The sequence below is a fragment of the Schistocerca americana genome, chromosome 5 (genome assembly GCF_021461395.2).
Source record: "Schistocerca americana isolate TAMUIC-IGC-003095 chromosome 5, iqSchAmer2.1, whole genome shotgun sequence".
Taxonomy (NCBI): domain Eukaryota; kingdom Metazoa; phylum Arthropoda; class Insecta; order Orthoptera; family Acrididae; genus Schistocerca; species Schistocerca americana.
This window is the reverse complement of record NC_060123.1, coordinates 311970611-311993895: the sequence shown is the minus strand read 5'-3', so window position 1 is coordinate 311993895 and position 23285 is coordinate 311970611. Positions and strand designations below refer to the sequence as shown.

Sequence of the window (23285 nt, the reverse complement as noted above, 5' to 3'; positions counted from 1 at the left end):
TGCGACTTCTGAATGAGAAACCCACTAATTAATCTTTCCTTGCATATAGATGGCAGATGGCGTTAGTTGTATGTAGTTTGTGCCGTTGCGCTGAAATGTTACACATTATGCCAATTTGTTGTCGTTATCTGCTGCCTTCGTGGTATTGCAAATTCAATGACCAGCTGTGTAGATTAGTACTTTATTGTTGTTGGAAACACTAGAGTTGGTGAACTGCTGCATCAGGTTGGGGTCACCACCTACTGCAGCATTCGTCGACCAGTAACGTAAGAGGCGATCGTGTTGTGATGCAATCGTTTTTAAGTAACTTATTCGGACGCCTAATTCTAACATATGCCTGCGGTAATTCGCTCATTACGGTTTACACCTTTCCTTCCAAGCCCACTAAAATTACCTTCAACAGGTTCGGAAGAAACGTCCGACGATGTTCCTAAAAATTGAAAGATGCAGGAAATGACGTTCAATGGGTGCGAACGTGTTATCGGATGCTCTGTAAAAATCGTTATGTTTAGTTAATATGTCAGCAAGTTGCTCCTAGGCTCAGAGGATAGCGGGATGGCCAGATGATTCACATACACGGAGGTGACAAAAGTCATGGAATACCTCACAATATCGTGTCAGACCGCCTATTTCGCAGCGTAGTTCACCAACTCGACGTGGCATAGACTCAACAAATCGTTGGAAGACTCTTGCAAACATAGTGAGCCATTCTGCCTCCATAGCCATCCATAATTGCGAAGTTGTTGCCGATTCAGGATTTTGTGTACGAACTGAGCTCTCGATTATCTCCGATAAATGTTGGATGGAATTATGTCGGATGATCTTGGTTGATGGCATTGCGTCATTTTCCCGGGTTATGCATTTGATGGAATTGTCGAGAATGTTCTTCAAACCAATCGCGAACCATTATAACCAGGTGCAAATGCGCACTGTCACCCGTAAGAACTCCGTCGTTGTTTGGGAACTTGAAGTCTACGAATGGGCGCAAATGGGTTCCAAGTAGCCGAACATAACCATTTTAGGTCAATGATCTGTTCAGTTTGACCACAGGATCCAGTCCATTCCATGTAAACACAGCCCACACCATTATGGAGTCACCATCAACTTGCACACTGACATGTTTACAACTTGTGTCCATCGGTTCATGGGGTCTGTCCCTACCATCGGCTCTTACCAACTGAAATCAGGACTCCTCTGACGAGGCCACTGTTCTCCAGTCGTCTAGGGTCCAACCCATATAGTCACGAGCCCAGGAAAGGCGCTTGCAGGCAATGTCGTGCTTTTAGCAAACGCAGTTGTATCGGTCGTCTGCTGCAATAGCCCATTAACCCAAAATTTCGCCGCACTTTCCCAAGGGATACGTTCGTCGTACGTCCCACATTGATTTCTGCGGTTATTTCACGCAGTGTTGCTTGTCTGTTAGCAATGACAACCCTAGGCAGACGCCGCGGTGCCCTCGGTCGTTAAGTGAAGGCCGTCAGGCACTGCGTTGTCCGTGGTAAGAGGTAATGCCTGTAATGTCGTATTCTCGGCACATTCTTGACACTGTGGATCTTGGAATATTGAATTCCCTTATGATTTCCGAAATGGAATGTTCCATGCGTCTAGTTGCAACTACACGTACTACTCCGCATTCAGAGTGTATTAATTCCTGTCGTGCAGCCATAATCGCGACGGAAACCTTTTCACATTAATTACCTGACTACAAATAACAGCTCTGTCAGTGCACTGCCCTGTTTATTCCATGTGTTCGCGGTAATACCGCCATCTACATATGTGCTCATCGCTGTCCTATGACTTTCGTCACCTGCCTGTACATCACCTGGAGCGATGGGGTGGGGTCTCAAAGAAGTCTCCGCCACAGGCCGAGTCGCCGTCGAGTTGAACCTATAGACCAGACTTGTTAATAGCAAGCTATTTTGGGACGGTATCGATCTGCTCCAGTTTCTGTGCAAAGGAAAACGTTGCATAACGAAGCAGTCCTTGTGTTTTGTAGGGCCCATGTTGGTTCGATTGCTCATTAGTTGTGAAGGTTTCTGCATAAATCAGTGGACCGGAATTTGTGTTAAACTTCTTAGTTCATCGTGAGGCAGTGATCATACAAATCTATGTAACTGCATTTGAATTGATGTTTTCCAGAAGGCACAAGTTTTGTCGAAAGAATTGAAACATCCCATTAGAAAAATTAATGAATTACTGTGCTGATAAAACTCTTACGTTATTTGATTTTCAAACAGCTGAGCAGAATGAACGTACTCAGACATTTCTCTCTTTACTTGTTCTGATCAACACTAAACTGACACACAATATTTTTTTTTGCGCAACGCAATCTGACTTTCAATAATCCCTACAAAAGAATACACCTATACCTTTCATGAATCACTTACCTCACAAAAATCTTCGTTACTCAAACTACTGCAATACAGCGTGCGCCAATACTGCCAGCTGACTAAAAGATTCCAACTACTGAAAGCACTAACTACTGATAGGCATAGTTAGCAAATGAAAGATTTTGATGGAGAACAAACAATACATTTACCTTAATAATGTTCAAAAGTCATCATACATATATATCAGCTCATGATATCCAATATTACTAATTTACTCTTTCTGATGGACACACGTCCAGATCGTCCGCTCTCAAAATTCTGCCATCTCTCTCCCCACATCCACCACTGCTGGCGGCTCACCTCCAACTGCCCAACACTACAATAGCGAATATTACAACAGTTATTATATTCTAATTACAATTGATTTAATGACTAAATAATAACTTTCCTTGAAGTTGTGCTGTAGGATGTTGAAGTTCATCTGCTCTAGAGATGAACAGTGCAAGTCATCAGCGAAACGAAGAGGGTCTAAATATGTTCAGTTACCATAGACCCCTTCATCATTTTCTTAGTTTGAGGATATAAAAATTTGCTTTAGGTCTGCTGAGAGTCTCATCGCCTGAGTGCCCTCAACAATACGTTGTCAAAGGAAAATGAAAGTTGTAGCAATGTTGTAGGTTGCATTCTTCTGCACAGAAATTTATGTTGACTTAATGAACTCAGTAAGTAAAATGAGGGCAAGATATACTTTCATGAAGTACGAGGGCGTTCTGAAAAGCAGTGCCTCCAAATTTTTTATTTTGTTCACAATTACGGTTGAGGTATTACATGTCATGTTGAAAGTTAACCTGGCATGGGACGCCACAATGAAAGTTAAGCCGTGGTGCTGGCTATATAAAATGATTGAGAATGTAGTAAAATTTGCTAACAAAATTTATTTTTTAAAAGGAAAACAAACATAAATTATAGTTATTGGTTGAATACGTAAACAACTAACAGTTGGGTTAAGAGAACAATGGACAAGGATCCTGGGTGGCAGAAGTGAGTCAAGTTCTCTGGCCCTAAAAATGTGGATAACGCAATCTGAATTGATCTAAGCAGAATTTGATTGATAATCTACAGACGTCTTTACAGGTGCAGTTGAGAGCAAGCGGCGATTGAGATCTGTACGCCCTGACAAGGCCAGAGCAGCAGTATGTTACCCTGTTTCCTTCGTGCAACGATGTAACTTGCAGCTGGTGGGATATGTGCGGCGGAGCAGTAAGGCGGCACCTGTGAATCGATCGCGGCCACGAAAGAAACGCAAAATCTCACGGTGTAGTGATCAGGCAAGTGGATCGCAATTTGTTATCTACCAGAGCTTTGAAATCACGGTAGATTTCAATGTGTGACACACCCATTCACTGGTCGTACCAAGGACCAATTTGGCTCACTTATACCACAGAGCGCACAACGATTCCAAACGTCAAGAGTGGAAAAACCAAAAACGAATAAGTGTGCCCTCGGCAAATGAGAAATCCGTGAAGTTTTAAGTCACACTGTTAGTATGGTCAGAACTTATCATGTTCTCTCCAGTCTAACTACTTGCAAGTGAAGTCAGTCTCAGGACAGGTCCCAAGCACTAACCACACATGCCTGAGCTTCGAGCAGAAGATCCCTTTCAGAGTGCAGTCCAGAACCTGAGTCCCTTGCACCTCTCCAGATAAAAAATTCCATTTTACCCCAAATTGCTCGAACGACACTGCCTTCACCCTGTCTTGAGCCAATCACAGGGCTTTAGAGGCGCTAAATCTCCCTTCTTACAAGACAGCACAAACTCATGTCGAACCAGCTCAAGAGTTAAGAAACCTGCATCTCTGGAAAAAAAGAAAGCGCCAATTAGTGGCTTTTCTAAGTTTTCGTGGAGGGAGAAGATGTTTTTCTCCAAAATCACGTTGCTTCTCATGGCAAAAAGTGAACAGATACAATCTTAAAGATGTTTATCTAAATTGTCTGTGCTTTGGAGCTTATTAGTCCTAGCTATGAGGTGTAATAAAGATTCTATCTCTAAATGTTTCTCAGACGCCGAAGTTTCTTATACAAACGAGGCAGCCGATGAAAGTGGGTCACAGGCCTATTTGCAGTATCGGCCACTGTGTACAAGTGTCACCGTGCGAACTATATAACGAAACGTCATCGGTATGGGCTTTCGGAGCCGAAGACCCACTCGTGTACCCTTCATGAATGCATGACACAAAGCTTTACGCCTCGCCAGGGCCCATCAACATCGACATTGGGCAGTTGATGACTGGAAACATGTTGCCTGGTCGGACGAGTCTCGTTTCAAGTTGTATCGAGCGGATGGACGTGTACGGGTATGGAGACAGCCTGCATGTCAGCAGGGGAGCCTCTGTAACGGTGTGGGGCGTGTGCAGCTGAATTGATATGAGGTCCTTGGTACGTCTAGATAGGACTCTCTCAGGTGTCACGTACGTAAGCATCCTGTCTGATCACCTGCATCCATTCACGTCTATTGTGCATTCCGACGGACTTTGGAAGTTCCAGCAAGACAATGCGACACCCCACACGTCCAGAGTTTCTACAGAGTGGCTCAAGGAACACACTTTTCAGTTTACACACTCCCGCTGGGCACCTAACCCCCCACACATGAACATAATTGAGGGTATGTGGGATGCCTTGCAACTTGCTGTTCAGAAGAGATTTATACCCATCGTACTCTTACGGATTCATGGTGTCAGTTCCCACCAGCATTACGTTATACATTAGTCGAGTCGTGTTGCGGCACTTCCGCTGCGCTCGAGGGGGCCCTACACGGTATTAGTGAAGTGTACCAGTTTCTTTGGCTGAAAGAGAGAGAGAGAGAGAGAGAGAGAGAGAGAGAGAGAGAGAGAGAGAGAGAAATCTTCTCAGTTCATATAAGCTAATCCTCGAGAGATTAGCTGTGAAGTGTTTCACATCATTTAGCTTTCAAAAAACGAAGTACGAAAGCTAATAAACCAAAAGATCCATGGTTTGAAATTTGTGTCCTGTTTTCGGAAGTATAGTGGAAGTGCGTCTAATCTATGATCATATTAGTGGCAACACAGATTTCGACAAGACAGAAGAGCACTTTAATACTCTTTCATATACAAGCTTCGGTGACAACCGCTTCAAGCAAAAACAAACCTGGATTTTCCAGAAAGAAGTCCACTGAAGATACATTTAATATAAAAGGCGTAGGTGTCTGGAACGTGCGTGAATATTATACTGCAGCAAGAAAAAAGCGTTTTGGAGTCATTAAGAGTGTTTGTACACTTGCTGGCCATACAAACAAGCTTTTATTTTATTTGTCACCGAAAATGTTGGCCTGTATCACGAGTTACACATTACGAATCTAAGATGCCCATCCTACTCATAATAAAGCGCAATTAGAAAACGTAATTCTTATACTAGGTTAATCTGTTTCATTACGTCGTCATATTGTTCCGTACAGGCAGTATCCTTCGCATGAATTGTCGTTTGTCAGAACGGAGACAAATATTCCGCATGTAAGAAACAGCAGTCGTGTTTGCAGATTGAGTGCGTCCAGTCTGAAACTGCGGCGGACGAAGCAACTGCCAAAAGCAGCAGCAAACTTGTCTGATAGCCCGTCAAGCAAAGTCAATCGTGGGCTGTTCCATTAAAGCAACCTCATTTCGCTAGCGATTGCCTCTGGAAGAGAGATCACCCAGAAGCACGGCTGGTATTGAGCTGATACTCAGTAAAACAAAGTTGATCTAAAGCAGTGATGGAATACAGCTGACGTAAGACTGATATTTCTCGTCCATTAGTGGAATATTTTACATCTATAACAGAAATTGTGCGGATGCGTCTACACAGGGTGTTTCAGCAGGAATTTTAAATGTTTAGGGGGGAGTGGCATCGATTAACTCGAATAAGATGTTCGTTATAACGTGTTTCCGGCCTTCATTGGTTACAGAGATACAGATGGACGCAGAGGTAAGTTTTCATTTCGCGTGTTAGTATTTCACTTGCTATAGGTTTGTTTATGGAGAGCCATATTTTGGTTTGCTGATCAAGTTGTGAAGCTCTGATTTAGTTAACTTAATTGCCGATATGGTACTGGTATATGGATTTTGCACTTCGAGAGAATGTAGTAGACGATTTTCTATCCGCAGAGTACCAGACTCAAGAGCGTTCACTCGTATTTTCACTGAACTGTGAGAGTGGCGCATTGCCCAGCAATCATATCTGAATTTAATGTGCAAAGGAACGGTGTGTGGATGAAGTAGAAGACATTATTCAGTTGGTAGAGCGTAGTGTAGACCTTCAAAAATCAAGTTCCATATTTCTTCAACTATCGGTGTTCTACATACAAGAATATAGTGGACATTACGTACGCAGGACCACCACCCGTACAATTTACAGTGAAACCAACACTTTAGAGATGGAGATGATAGTAAATGATGGGAATTTTGTCGTTAGCAATGGTGAATAGCTGAGTAATTCCGTAAATAACTGCAAAATAATTTATTATATTACGATCGCTTAAAAATATGTGATATTGACATTGCCGATTCGGCACCAAGTTATGTGTAATCAGTCCACTAAAAAGATTCTTCAAGGTACATAAAAATTGCAGTGAAGCTCTCTGTACATCACGAAGTCTAAAATACGTAAAATAATATACATCGTATCGTCGTGTGATAAAAGAGACAGATATTAAAGTACTGCCTTGCACTGTTCACATATTGACTATGGGAGTGAGGCGTAAGGAAGATAGTGGTAGGAGGAAGGGCCATGGGCGAAGTGGGGCGGTTAACAGCGCTCTCTATGGCTAATAATGTTTATTCTAAGCCATCTTTAAAATTATCTTAAAAGCATAAGCGAGAGTATAAATAATTCAATTTATACGACTTTAAAAATTTAATGAAAATGCTGAGCTGTGCTGTGAAGATTTGCGATTTTTTCTCTTTAATTAATTTTTAGAGTCTCACAACTTCAAAAAGTTAAAAAAAGTTCTTACAAACTTAAAAAAATATGATAATTATTTTAAAAAAACCGAGGCCTATCCATGACCATCACATATTAACATTACGAAAAATATATATACTTTCTCACATTTAGTATTACATTAAAGGCAAATTCTATGAAAATATCTAGTACTAAAATACGAGTGTTCATATTAAAAGGTTTTATCTATGTAAATAAAAATTGCCGTATGTATCTGAAAAGTCATCACCTGAGAACGGCTCGCTCGATTTGGATGATTTTTTTGTTCTGTTCGTAGTTGTGACAACAAGGTTCGTATGAAAGAAAGTTTTTGGAAAGTCGACATGAAAAGTAGGATATTTGGATGGTATTTTTGTATGAAAATCAGGGTGAAAGAAATTTTATGGTCGGTTTGACAGTCCTGCTGACATGTTACCATAACAAAAATAAAATAAAATAAATGTGACGTTCATTTTGACATTCTGCTGTCGCATGTTTTCGCTAAACCATCGGTGCTTTTAGCTTTCTGTCCGCACGGAAAGACATAAAGTATCTTTCATCACCAAGCGCTGCGATGAACTCATTAAAAACACCAACAAATTATTGTCACAACAATGAATTCCGATTTATTTCATTTCAATAAATTCGTAATGTTACAGAAATTGTTTTGTTTCAATTAACACACATTCAAGGAAATGTTCAAATTGATGAAACCCTTCTCGACCAGCTGTCTGACTGACTGACAACGCACAGCCTAAACAAAGGAAATGAACGTGGACATGTAATAGAATAGAGGCTATCTGTTAGACCGGCTGCGAAAACGAAGATAGTAAGGTGTGCTGTGAAGGTCGGCGGTTTTGTTTCCCTTTTCGCAGACATTTTTAACAAAAAAACCGGAAAGTTGTGTTTAATGCTAACTTTATGATCCTACCTCTTGTAGATTAAAATCATGCAAAAAACTGTCACTAAAGCTACTAACCTCCCAGATCCAGCAGCTCGAAAGGCCTACCTCATACTCCGTGTACTAATGATTCCAACCGATTAACCCATTCGTTTTGACTTCTATTCTCAGTCAAGATTCCGTTTGCAGTAACACTGAATAAGGGTAGAGTGAGTGGGAGGAGGAGATGGACAGAGAAAGGGGGAGGAAATTTGTGTAAAGAAGGTGAAGGAGAATGTTGACAGAGAGATGATGGGGAGGAGGTGAATGGAGAGAGTTGAGATAAGAGATGTCCTGGTAGCGGGGGGGATCGGGGGGGGGGGGGGGGGAAGGTGATTCACAGAGACAGGGGGGAGAAGGAGTAAATGGATAAAGGAAGGTGGGTGGAAGAGAGGGTTAGGGGGAAGAAGGAGATTAGGAAGTATATCCAATTCTCAAACATACCTAGCAATTGCGAAGCATTGACGGGTTCGCTAGTATGCGTGTAATAATAAATGATCAACGGAACCATGATAAACTGTTTTAAAAAAGTGTCATTAATGAAAAATACAGCAAAAGCTAGTAACTATTAAAAATCGTTTGTAAATGTTAGCTGAACGATGAGTGCAATCACTTGTTATTATAACTGTGAAAATGAAATCGTAATAAAATAGACTGGTATTGAAGGAAGCAGAACACTCTACTGGAAGGTTTGTACGTAGTTCTCGCGACAGCGTCTTCCGTATGTTTGCTTCCGTGTTCTCAAAAGGCGATTGCGCTATTCGTCTTCACCGATTTAGATCACATTTATGGTGTATGGAGGGCTTGGCCAGGTTAGGAAGTAAGAGACGTGAGAAATCCGGATGGCCAAGCATTTGGAAAAAATAGAATTTTTGGCGCGGTTCGAGGAACACAAAAATGGCTTCAGTCTCAAAGGGTGCAGATCGAACGCAGGAAGCCGGCCTATATGGCCGAGCGGTTCTAGGCGCTTCAGTTTGGAACCGCGCGACCGCTGCGGTCGCAGGTTCGAATCCTGCCTTCGGCATGGATGTGTGTGATGTCCTTAGGTTGGTTAGGTTTAAGTAGTTCTAAGTTCTAGGGGACTGATGACCTCAGATGTTAAGTCCCTTAGTGCTTAGAGCCATTTTTTCGAACACAGGAAGAACGTAGATCTAGGAACCGACGGTATAATAGTTACAAATTGTCGAAGTTGTGTTGGGAAAGTACAACAGCTCCAAGCACTAATAGAAAACACTGATGCTCAAATCGTTATAGGCACTGAAATATGGCTAAAGCCTGCGAAGTTCAGCCGAAATGTTGGCGAAGGACCTAACGGTGTTCAGAAGAGATAGGCGAAATACAGTTGGCGGTGGCGTGTTTGTCGCTGTTAGAAGTAATTTATCTTGTAGCGAAATTGAGGTAGTTGGCTCCTGTGAGTTAGTTTGGGTAGACATCATTCTTGGCAACGGAATAAAATAATAAGGGGATCCTTTTACCGACCTCCCAGCTCAGACGATACAATTGCTGAAAGGTTGACAGAAAACTTGAGTTTAATTTCAAACATGTATCTGACTCCAACAATTATAGTTCGTGATGACTTCAATTTACCCTCTATATGTTGCCGAAAATACATCTTTACATACGTATATATGTATAAATCATGAAATTGTGCTAAACGCATTCTCTGAAAATTATTTCGAGCAAATAGTTCATGAGCCCAATCGTGCTGGAAACGGTTGTGAAAACACACTTGACCTCTTCACAACAAATAATCCTGAGCTATTAACGAGCATCAGGACGAATACAGGGATTAGTGAACACAGGCTTGTTGTAGCGACACTGAATGCCGTAGCTTCCAAATCCTCCAAAAATAAACGAAAAATATACTATTAAAAAAAAACAGATAAAAATTCGCTTGAAGCCTTCCTGAGAAAATCTCCACTCATCCCAAATTAACAATGTAAATGTAGACCAGATGTCCCTTGAATTTAGAGTAATAGTATCGACAGCAACCGGGATATTTATACCAAATAAAGATACCCCTCCGTTGTGGTTGCACCTACGGCACAGCTAGCTCTATCTGTGAGGCGCGCAAGCCACCTCACCTACAAGGCCCGTGGTTCATAGGGCGGGGGGAGCTTGTAAGCGCATTGTCATATCGCTGGCTTCGTTGTCGAGTATCTTTGCGGGCAGCCGCGTCTGCAGAGCCGAGCGCGGGACACGGATCTGTTATGTTGTGTAGTGTGTTGCTCTGCAAGTGAGAGTAGTATGGAAGTTGAAGTGTTGCTACAAGTGCTATTACAGTAAAGTGATAAAATAAGTAAATGATTCAGAGGAAAGTGCGTCAAGAAGTAATTTAAAAATGAGCACTGCTGCTGATAACATATTTGTGTATCCTCTCGTTGCGTGTTATAAAGTACTGTATCAATCATCCACGCCGTGTTCGGTCTCCAAGAATGAACTAATGTGAAACAGTAACAGTATTTACCACAAAAGAGAGCATTTAAGTGCCAGTGTCTTGTGGCGAACGTGAGAACGTGCGTTCGATCATCGCGTTCCGCATCATCAACAATCAACCGCGCCGCAACGGTTACGCGCACGCTCGTACAAGTGAGAACCGAAAATTAACTTTACGAACAGTTTGAAAATATCATTACTAGTGTCAAGGAGGACTGGTACCAAATATCCGTGTATGCGTGACGAGCGTAATAACTTTCGCGCGATCATTCGGCTTCCGCATCATCAACAATCATCCGCGTCGTGTCGGTTACTCGCACACTCGTCCGAAGATATTGTGGACTGGTAATCATCCATTACTTATGAATTAGAATGTAAACAGAGCAACCTGCGATTTCCTTTAATCGTCTCAGAATATAGTTGTTCATACCAGGCGTAGAACAGTGTTGTGTTCTGACGTTGAGTGGCTCCCCTGACTCGCTTGCATATTTCGATAGATAATTTCAGGCAAGCCAGCAGCAGTACGGAACACAACAGTACGACTGCCGCGGGATTGTCAGGTACGGGGTGTGGACAGGGCGCACGGTCGAAACGACAAACAGTTCAAAAGTACCCCACCAATTTGTACTCCTGGGCGTGTTACAAACAGACTGCACATAGCAAAATATGTTCTTAGCATTTTTGGAAAGGGAGCAGTTTCGTCATTCCATATAGAGGAAAATGCTGGATTACGAAAGCAGCCTTTTCACACCGCACGCTTCTCTTCTTGGTTATTCGAAACTTATGACAAAAACAAAGTTACTAGTAGGAGACGAAGTACCTTGTATTACAGGACAAGATGTGCATTTAAAACCGGAGAAACACCTGAAAGTGCCTTCCTCGCTCTGTGTTATTCAGGAAACACTTTCTGTTTAAAAATACTGTTGCGTCCACTCGGCAGAAATTAAGAGCAAGAAGCAATTGTAAACAGCAGTCTGCTTACGTTTTGCAGCACCTAACATGGCAGCACCGGTTTAACAGCGACGTAGCTGCAGTCTGTAGCGCCATCTTCCCTATTATACATCCATTGTGAGCGCTCTATTAAACTTAATTGTCTGTTTCTAGCAACGTGGCAAAACAACTATACTGTGACTTTAACGCAAAAGCCTACCACAAAGCCATCATACGTTAGTGTAAATGTCTAACACGCACCTATCATACATTAGTGCCCCTATTCTAGTCACTATACGTTGTTCTGCTTTCCAGTAAGGAATCCTGGTCAATGAGAAAGAAGACATTTATGTATCAAGCAGGTTTCTGGATAGATAGGACTTATCATAACAAAGACACCAGTCAGTAAAACGGCAGTTATTAAGTTTATTCGCTGAGTTTTGTTTCCGCTTGGTCTGACATGCAACCATGTCAAAGCTTTCCCAGAACCGTGAACATGATCGATCACAGACCATTAGACAGCAAAGAAGCAGGCTCCTTCCCTGTTATCGATATTCGCCGGCCGCGGTGGTCTAGCGTTTCTAGGCGCTCAGTCCGGAACCGCGCGACTGCTACGGTCACAGGTTCGAATCCTGCCTCGGGCATGGATGTGTGTGATGTCCTTAGGTTAGTTAGGTTTAAGTAGTTCTAAGTTCTAGGGGACTGATGACCACAGATGTTAAGTCCCATAGTGCTCAGAGCCATTTAACCGTACTATTCACGAATTTAGATTATATAGAGATTTGTATGTACACAATAATGGTGAGTCTAATTTAGTCTGAGATCGGCATATAATCTGTGAGGCCAATAGCCACTAATACTGATGTGAGACTCACAATCACTTTCTTTCTGTGAGGTACAAAGAAAGTGGATGAATAGACTCTGAATACAGCATTAAGCCATAAGCCCTGCTCCTTTGTAGGAACTTCTCCATTATATGGAGACAGGTGCACTGATTTCGTTATTCAAGATGCGCCTTCCCCCGCTATTCTGCCTTTATGAAACTTCTCTTGCTCCTAATCATCTCTTAAAGCCGAAATCAGGGCTTATTGTTTTAACAGACCTACTACTAATAGCGCTACTTGGCCAGGTTTATATAGGTAGCCTCTTCTTCGCGCAATAGACGTAGTTAAGTCAATACTACCTGATCGGATTTTCAATGCTACAGTGAAGCTACGTGGCACAGGGATACAGCTGCAGGACGAGTTCTCACTGTGTTCATCAAATAAGAATTGGACAAAATTTGGGAACGCCATACTGTCAGCATGATCAAGATTTACCCAACTCTTAAGCTCGAACGTTATTTCATTATTTTTATATGGTGATAACGCTGCAACCGATGTGAGATCACAGCAGGATTAATGAGGAATTGAACTGAAATATACATTAGCATACACAGAGTCAAAAGTTTGTGAATACTAGTGATTATATAAGTAGTGCCTCAGTGTCAAATGCAGTCAGTTTGTCTAGAGTATTCTGAACTGCTGTATCCAAGATCAGGGCGGCAGGTACTTAATCTGAATCAACAAACTCATGCACGTACGTGAAACGCTGAGATTCAGAAGTCATTTGTCTCATTAATCAGTTATTGAGTGCAGTTACATATAAGACTTAACATGCCAGAAAATGTTTTCATATATTATTATGTATTTTTCAAAGAAATTGTAATAAAAAGTAGCTTTGTATGTGAACTGGATTGATGAATTTAGGTTGCTGCTATTGTTTTCACTGCTTTATGTTCAGAGAACAACAGAAAAGAACTAGCTGCAGTGCTTGTATGGTTTATAAAGAATATAGCAACTGTTCACCGGACTGCACCTTGTGATGTTACTTCGGTATTAAGAAAGCGAATCTAATTTAGGAAGAACTTGGCAGTATGGGCCCACTTACCAGAATGATGATGCACTCCGCCCTGGATGAAAGCAATGATTCGGTTGGGGAGGGTGTCATAAAACTGTCGTATACTCTGCTGAGACGAGCTGATATCCTGGGCGATGGCACTGGGACGGATTTGACTTGTGAGTTGGTCAAACACATTGCTTTATCCGGGACACACCTGCGGTTCTTGCTGGTCACGGGAGAACCTGAACATCACAGCGGCAGTTTATAGACACACGTGCCGTGTGTGAACGAGCAATATCCTATTGAAAACTGGCACAACTACACTGTCACATGAGAAGTAACAAATGAAGACGAAGTATGTTTGTGATGTACTGTTTCCGCCATCACAGTTCCCTCAGTGACTACCAACCATGGCACGGAGTAATAGCCCATTGTTCCCCACACTATGACACTAGGAGTAACGCCGCTGCACCTCTTCCAGGTTGCCGCCATACTTGTCGACGATGGCCATATATAATTCGTGACATCCAGTTTAACAAACTTCCTTTTCCTGATGCAGACATGTCCAGATTGTCCGCTCATATTAACATCTCAGAACTCCGGCATCTCTCTCCCCACATCCACCACTGCTGGCGGCTCACCTCCAACTGCCCAACCCTACGGGCTGTTCACATCCAGCTGCCCAACACTATACTGGCGAATTACTTCCAACAACGAGTCCTACCAGCCAGAGACTGCACACAGCGCAGTCAGCGATTTTTATGCAGCGCGCTACGTGGCGTTACCAACATAAAAACCTAAACAGCCTACTTAAAACTGGACCACTCCTAACGGAGCCGTCTGTGTTAATGAGAGCCTGCACATGCGACGGTAATGGCATAATCTGGCTGCTGTTAGTCTAAGACAAATGGTGTGGGGTGACAGAAAGTTGTAGGGAATCAATTGCTTGTTTTCGGACTGCAGGCGTAGACATGAGGGGCTACGTTGTGCTTGGTGCACAACGAGGGGATGCTCCCTTGTCACGGCCAGATGTCGTAGACTGGAAGCTTCACGATGAGTACACCTGTCATCACGTTCCCACGTAGTCCAACATTGGGCCACTGTCACACCCAGATGCCCTACAAATATAGATATTGCATGATTCAATCAGCCGCAAATTGGGGACTATGAGGCCCTTTCAAACTCAATGATTTGCTGATAATGCTGTCTCATTTGAGTACGCAGCATCTACGTGTCCTTTACACTGTTCGCTCAACATCTGATGCTGTTGACGCTGTGGGTCTGGCAACAACACTGAACACAAACAACGTAGGTAAGAGTATTTATTTATTTATTTATTTATTTATTTATTTATTTTGAGTCATCAATCTTCTGACTAGTTTGATGTAACACTTGCAGTCTGCGTCCTCAATTATTTGCTGCTGGATGTATTCCAGTCTCTGTCTTCCTCTAGAGTGTTTGCCTTCTACAGCTGCATATAGTACCATTAAAGTTAAAAGTCATTCCCTGATCTCTTAGCATTCGCGATCACGTTACTGTACAGTAAACGCACGGTAGCCGGTTCACATCTGCGCCTGTCGTCTGGAAACAAGTAATGGACTCCCTGCAACATTCTGTCATCCCGCACCATTAGCCAGAGATTAGCAGCAGCTAGATTACGTAATTACTGTCGCATGCTTAGACTGTTGTCAACGCCACAACACAAGCGGCTCCTTTCTAAGTGGTGCCCTGGTCGCAAAATATGTACTGCTGAAAAATGTTGTTGCATTGCGTTTAGCAATGACGTGTGGTTTTGTACTATTCCGGATGTTCGTTGTCTGCGAGTATGACGTTAATCTGGGGAGAGGTCCCATTCTTCCGCCGGCCGGTGTCGCCGAGCGGTTCTGGGCGCTGCGGTGTGGAACCTGCCTCGGGCATGGATGTGTGTGATGTCCTTCGGTTAGTTAGGTTTAAATAGTTCTAAGTTCTAGGGGACTGATGACCTCAGCAGTTAAGTCCCATAGTGCTCAGAGCCATTTGAACCCATTCTTCCAATGTTTTGCAGTGACACAGCAGTGCTACTCTTCGCGTCATGGTGTGGGGATGTCATGACTGCTAGTGACTGAGGGAACACTGACGACGGAACGGTAGGTCACGGACATCCTGCGTTCTTATGCGTTACCTCTCATGTCACAGTATTGTGGTGCCGGTTTTCAACAGGACAATGCTCGTTCACACATGGGAAATATCCCTGTGAGCTGTCTGAGTGATCCTGATGTACTCCAACGGTTAGCAAGATCCACGGGCATGTTACCGACAGACTATACAGCGGTTAGCTCAATAGACTTGCATTCGGGAGGATCACAATTCAAACCCGCATCCAGCCATCCTGATTTACGTTTCCCATAATTTCAGGAAAATACCAGGTTGGCTCCTTTTAAAGGGCACGGCCGAATTCCTTCCCCGGCTTTCTCCTATCCGAAGGGGCCGATGACCTCGCTGTTTGTTCCCCGCTCCCAAATCAACCAACGAACGAACCAACCAGCGTGGGGCCAGCTTAGATGTCAACTCTGTTCCAGTGGAAGTATCCAGGATATCAAGGACTTGCTACAACAGTTGTAGTCCTGCTTGTCTCAGGAGAGGATGCAGTGGCTTTATGACATCCTTCCCAACCGACTCACTGCATGCATCCTGACGAGAGGGGCCGCACCGGTATACTGATAAGAGGGCTTATACTGCCAAGTCCTTTGTAAGTTTGATTCGATTTCTTAATCACTGGGAGAACAAGACATATCCTCTGTGGTATCATTCAGACAACGCAGTGCCACACCAAAGTCGGCAAATCTCTCTGGAATGCGGAACGACATGTGGGAGGCGCTCCTGATGACCATGCCTCCGCTCTCAGCACAGCAGGGTTCTGCCCAGTTCGTGACCTCAGTTGAAGCACACATCATCATAGTGTGGGAGAATGACAGTTGTCAAAGTCTAAGATTTTGTGCTGCAAGAGAAAAAAATGGCTCTGAGCACTGTGGGACTCAACTTCTGAGGTCATCAGTCCCCTAGAACTTAGAACTACTTAAACCTAACTGACTTAAGGACATCACACACACCCATGCCCGAGGCAGGATTCGAACCTGCGACCGTAGCGGTCGCGCGGTTCCCAACTGTAGCGCCTAGAACCGCTCGGCCACCCCGGACAGCGCTGCAAGAGAACAGTTCGTTAACACGTGCATCAAGTGATACGTGGTCGATGACGACTGTGAATTAACCAGCAATACTATGGCAAAGAGGTGTATCAAAGTTAATTAACTATTTTATTCATTTGCGTACTAAAGTGAACTAATGTTTCATGTGTCCTAGTCTGATGAGCCTTCTTCCAAAGCAATAGAAGAACACACAGTTACGGCCGGACGAAAGTAGTTTCGTTTCCTCTTCCCCGTTTGAGTGTTTCACTTTTATTTGATGCAAATAATAATTGATAGCGAATTTTGATTTTCATTTTAGGATAACTTTTTCCGCACTGCTCGTAACAGTAGAGTGACGTGAAATACTGGCAGGTAGCAGTTGCTTCGCCTGCAATCGATCTGAGCACCAATGTATTGCGTGCTGCGCTTTGGGCGCGCCACCTCGGAGACGTATCGTGTCATTAGCAGGCCAGGTTGTGCCGCCCGTCATCCATAATTCCGCGCTTTCGACAGTCGCGGTTGTTATTTGCCGAAAGCGGTTACTCCCACGCTGCGGCCGGATCAACAGATGGTCGCTTGCGAGGACCCCGTGTTAGCGCCGTACTACGTACGCCCGTCACGAACCGCTGGTCGTTGTCTGCCGTCCGTCTCCGACGATAGAGGCGGCGCGGAGGCGTGGAAGGTGGCCGCTGCTGCCTCATCTCTGAATGAAGTTGGAGCGTCAGTGCGTGCGATTCTGAGCGGTACTCAGCTCAACGGAACGACAAATGTGAGAGCAATTCAGAGCACTCTCCGAACATGTGGAAGTGGAGAACACTCAGGACCTTACAAGAAAGGCTATAAAACAAATAATCGGCACAAACCTTTTTACTAATGAGACGGTATGGAGCACGGGCATGGGAAGTCGAAGGTGCTGGATTTTAACATGGACTTAGTCATCAGTCGTCTGACCAGTTTGATGCGGCCCACGACGAATTCCTCTCCTGTGCGGATCTTTTCATCACACTTACATCCTACGTCTTCTAATATTTGCTGGGTGTATTCCAATCACTGTGTTCCTCTACAGTATTTATCCTCTACACACAACAAAGTAAAAACATTATTAATAAGAACGATCAGGCTATTACTGTAATATGAAAAAAATATTCGGTTTGTCCTGTGGGCTGGGTCCTCTGCCGAAGAGGGAGGGTTATGGACAGCAGCAGGGACGTTTATTGTCTTTCAGAATAAAATTCACTCGTCAGTTGCAAACATATTTTTGTTATGATTTATAGGTTCCAACAAATTAGTTTGTCGTCTCCAGAAAACTTCAGGATTAGGGGTATTATACAGGGAGGGCGAAATAAAAGTGGCGCAGAGAACAGAGTTCCAGGGTACAAAGAAGATCTGCAGAGGAAAGGATATACAAAAATGGTTCAAATGGCTCTGAGCACTATGGGACTTAACAGCTGAGGTCATCAGTCCCCTAGAACTTAGAACTACTTAAACCTAACTAACCTAAGGACATCACACACATCCATACCCGAGGCAGGATTCGAACCTGCGACCGTAGCAGTCGCGCGGTTCCAGACTGAAGCGCCTAGAGCCGCTCGGCCACCGCGGCCGGCAAAGGAAATACAGTACTACCCGGACTATGGAAGTTATTGAGAGTGACCAACATCCATCTCTTGGCACTTCTGGGCCCTGGTCAGCAAAGTTGCTGAAGACTGATCGAAGCTGGACTGCTGGAATTTCTGCAGTCTGCTGCAGTTCTTGAAGACTATGAGGGTTGTTGCGATACGTCTTAGACTTGAGGGCTCCCCCCCCCCTGCCACCCCCCCCCACCCCCCCCACACACACACAAAGTAATCGCACGCTGAAAGGTCAGGTTACATGGGTGGCAGCTAACAACTTTGTCAGGCGTGAAGATTGTGTAAATGTTCTGCAGGTTCGGTCGGCTATATGGGCAGTTGCTCTACCCTATTGGAAGTAACTGTAGTTCTTTGCCTCCTCCATTAATGCTGCCACAAATGGTTTCAAAATGTTGGCAATGTAACGCGCCGAATTCAGCGTCTGATGAAAGAAGATGGGACCAACAAAGCTGCTTGCAAACGCTGCACACCACACTCTATACTCTATCCTTCTGATCATGCAATGAGGTTTCGTTGAAGTTACGAGGATTCCCCACTGCCCGGAACCTGTGATTCTGCGAGTTGACATAACCATTCAGGTGATTCCAGGCTTTACCAGACATAATGAACAGATCCATGTCCAAGGCATTCATTGTTATCTCGGTGAACAGCCACTCACAAAGCTGAAGGCTCTGAGAAGCATCTACTGGTTCTGAAGCATGAACAACAGACACTCGGTAGGGATGCTTGTGTAGATCCGGGTAGAGTATTCGTCCGCATGATCTACGTGATACGCCTGTGTCTTGCGACAGGCGTTAGGTTGATTTGGTAGGCCTCTGAAGCTTGCGCGCACGTTTCGGAATGTTTTTTGACTTGTTCATAACAGATCCTGTCTGACGCCATTTTCGGACTAAGATCTGCTTGGCACTCTTCGCTGGCACATTGACACCACTAAACTTATCAGTAAGCAACTGACCACATCGTTTCCACGAATTTGTTGCCACACAATTTTCCACAACGAACACTCGCCGCTTCACTATGATTACCGTAGTCCCCTTGGCGCCGCTCCACTCACACTGACACACCCCGCACTACGCCCTGAACCGGTATGCATCACGTGGCAGGCGTACATGTGGTGGGCGCGACAGAGGGTATGGTAATATGGACACAATCACGTCCAGTCGTATGCACTCATCCGGGCCACTTTTATTTGTCCCGCGCAGTAAATCTTTACACCTCGGCTATACATTTATGTTTACTATCAAAAACAGTCTTGATAACAAATTATTTATTCAGGTGACCGGTTTCGACCACAACTGTGGTCATCTTCAGACCAATGAGTAAGAACCTCCTTCTGGTTTACCACCACAGTCTCCTAGAACTTAGAACTACTTAAACCTAACTAACCTAAAGACATCACACACATCCATGCCCGAGGCAGGATTCGAACCTGCGACCGTAACAGTCGCGCGGTTCCGGACTGAAGCGCCTAGAAGCGCTCGGCCACCGCGGCCGGCGAAAGCAAAATAGATCGTTGAGAGCACCATATTTTAATTTCCAAATGGTTCAAATGGCTCTGAGCACTATGGGACTTAACTTCTGAGGTCATCAGTCCCCTAGAACTTAGAACTACTTAAACCTAACTAACCTAAGAACAGCGCACACATCCATGGCCGAGGCAGGACTCGAACCTGAGACCGTAGCCATCACGCGGTTCCTGACTAGCGCCTAGAACCGCTCGGCCACTCCGGCCAGCTTTAATTTCCACATGAGAGGCTAATTGTATTCTGTGTTTACGTACAAGGCTAGTATCTACGCTCAATGTGACGGCCACGAAAGCCTGGAATCGCACTAGGGATACCATTTCACAATTGTTCGCAGCACTTTTCGAACTGTGAACCACGGAATGTTCAGCTGTCGTGCCACAGCTCGTGCACTGCTTAAGGTCGCCTACTGTGTCCAGCATTCTCAACCATGCCAACAGTAACGTCTTAAAGAATTTGTGGCGCAGTTGACCGTCGGCCTCTCCCAAGAGCATTTCCCAAGTCGCCAGTTAATTCGAACTCCCAAAACACGTTTTTCAACCCTGGTGCGGGAAGACGACCTCTCCGCACTCCTTAAATGCGTCGATACTCGCAAAAAGCACAGCACTACTACTCTTGTTTTGATAAAACAGAGTTACGAGTAAAGCCCTGTTCACCTTGTCCTGTCCCATGTTGACGGTCAGCAGCTGTCAAGCTGATTCAATCCCACGTCGCCGTACTGCTGTCGGCGCCTGGCGGAAAGTCATGACACTAACGCTATTAACAATGCAAATCCTACAACGAACAGTCTGAACATCATTCCTATAAAGTTTGGCACAAGACGGTAAGTAGTCTTCCATCTATACTGGCTCAAGTAGGGGAAATTTAATCATCGTCACGCTGTAGATGTAGAGTTCTAGCCTTTCAAAGGCCAAGGACAGACCGGCTAACGCTGAGCAAAGATTTGTTTAGTGCTGATTCGTTAGCTCTTCGAACGGAGGGCAAATGAAGTTGGCACAAGTTTACGTCTTTGCGCTAAAGGCGTTTCCTTTTTAAGTTCATCCCCTATTTATTATATTCTTAATGAAGTATTTGGTAAAAGTAAAATGTATGCCTGAAGTCTGTTGTTCCTGAATATGGTTTCAGATGTAGTGCATAATTTTAATTTTCGAATCAGTATATTATATTCTCTTTCAGTACATCTACATCTACATTTATACTCCGCAAGCCACCCAACGGTGTGTGGTGGAGGGCACTTTACGTGCCACTGTCATTACCTCCCTTTCCTGTTCCAGTCGCGTATGGTTCGCGGGAAGAACGACTGTCTAAAAGCCTCCGTGCGCGCTCTAATCTCTCTGATTTTACATTCGTGATCTCCTCGGGAGGTATAAGTAGGGGGAAGCAATATATTCGATACCTCATCCAGAAACGCACCCTCTCGAAACCTGGCGAGCAATCTACACCGCGATGCAGAGCGCCTCTCTTGCAGAGTCTGCCACTTGAGTTTATTAAACATCTCCGTAACGCTATCACGGTTACCAAATAACCCTGTGACGAAACGCGCCGCTCTTCTTTGGATCTTCTCTATCTCCTCCGTCAAACCGATCTGGTACGGATCCCACACTGATGAGCAATACTCAAGTATAGGTCGAACGAGTGTTTTGTAAGCCACTTCCTTTGTTGATGGACTACATTTTCTAAGCACTCTCCCAATGAATCTCAACCTGGTACCCGCCTTACCAACAATAAATTTTATATGATGATTCCACTTCAAATCGTTCCGCACAAATACTCCCAGATATTTTACAGAAGTAACTGCTACCAGTGTTTGTTCCGCTATGATATAATCATATAATAAAGGATCCTTCTTTCTATGTATTCGCAATACATTACATTTGTCTATGTTAAGGGACAGTTGTCACTCCCTGCACCAAGTGCCTATCCGCTGCAGATCTTCCTGCATTTCTCTACAATTTTCTAATGCTGCAACTTCTCTGTATACTACAGCATCATCCGCGAAAAGCCGCATGGAACTTCCGACACTATCTACTAGGTTGATATTGCTGAATATTTCGCAAATTAATTTGAGAAGAAAGGTTTGCTACACTGTTGAATCCGCTTTTGAAGCTACAAATACAAAGCTAACACAAACGCTGCTCTATATCATTCAGTGTTGCGTGTTCCACAGCCTTTGCAGTTACGGAATGAATAATAAGTAAAGGAAAATTGTCAGACTGTTGCGTGATACCATTCACAGAAACTGAAGAGTGAAAATATCACGAGACGCGTTTACTGTTGATTCGTTCGCGGTTACTGTTCTGTTTCCGAAGTTGAAAAGATCCTGTTCCTGCATTAGTTGCGTAAGCGTGAGCACTATTCTGTCGTCAGAGGCATGTCCTTTCCCTGCAGTTTACAAAGTCTGATGAGCAACGCATTGCCTGGCAGCCAGCTAGTGTGGTTGTTGTGGGACTCGGTGGCTGGTTGGGGGGAGGGAGGGCGGATGTAGTTATCGCCGCTGCGGAAGCCACAGGCGGAATTGAAGCGTGACCCGGCTGGTCCAATTACGGCACCCGCAGCCAATCTCGGCTGCCGACCACTCCACCTTATTAAAGGCCGCGCCTTCTGTACCAGATGGCGCGCTGCCTCCAGCTCCCACGAACCAGATCGGCAGCATACGCTTAGTGAGTTGGTAACAACTACACGCATAATATGGAACAATTGCGGATGGGTACAGAAGAATCGCTAAAACGAGATCCGTGACGATTACTGCCAATATGAACCTTCAGGACTATTGAGTGATACTGTTTATAGAATCTAAACAGTAAAATATCACGAGACTCATTTACTGTTAAATGGTTCGTGGTGTCGATTCTCTTTACGAAGCTGGAAAAATTTGACTCCTGTTGGCATTCGTTTTGTAAGTGTGAACACTCTTCTCTTGTCAGAGGTTCGCCCTTTCTTGTATCTGCATCCACATGAGTACTCTGTCGTTCATCGAACCACATTCACATTATACAGTTGTAATCGTATTGTCATATCGCTGGCTGAGTTGTGGAGTATCTTTCCGGGCAGCCGCGTCTGCAGAGACGAGCACGTGACACGGAACTGTTATGTTGTGTAGGGTGTAGCTCTCCATGTGAGAGGCATTGTTAGCATGAAAGTTGAAGTGTTGCTACAAGTGTTATTACAGTAAAGTGATAAAATATGCAACTGATTCAAAGGAAAGCGCGTCAAGAAGTAATTTAAAAATGAGCAGTGCTGCTGATAACGTATTTGTGTATCCTCTCGTTGCGTGTCGTACCGTACAGTATCAATCGCGCCGTGTTCGGTCTCTCAGAATGAACTAATGTGAATCAGCAAAAATTAATTACCATAAAAGAGTGCAAACAAGTGCTACTGTCTTGTAGCGAGCGTGAGAACGTGCGTTCGGTCATCGCGTTTCCGCATCATCAACAATCAGCCGCACCGCGACGGTTACGCGCACGCTCGTACCACTGTGA

The 23285-nt window shown here is 44.2% G+C and overlaps 1 protein-coding gene across 1 annotated transcript in view; it reads right to left on the bottom strand.

Moving 5' to 3' along the window:
* LOC124615739 (multiple C2 and transmembrane domain-containing protein) overlaps positions 1-23285 on the bottom strand; it is a 1088825-nt gene that overhangs the window by 659474 nt on the left and 406066 nt on the right. The gene's annotated exons all lie outside the window — the stretch shown is intronic.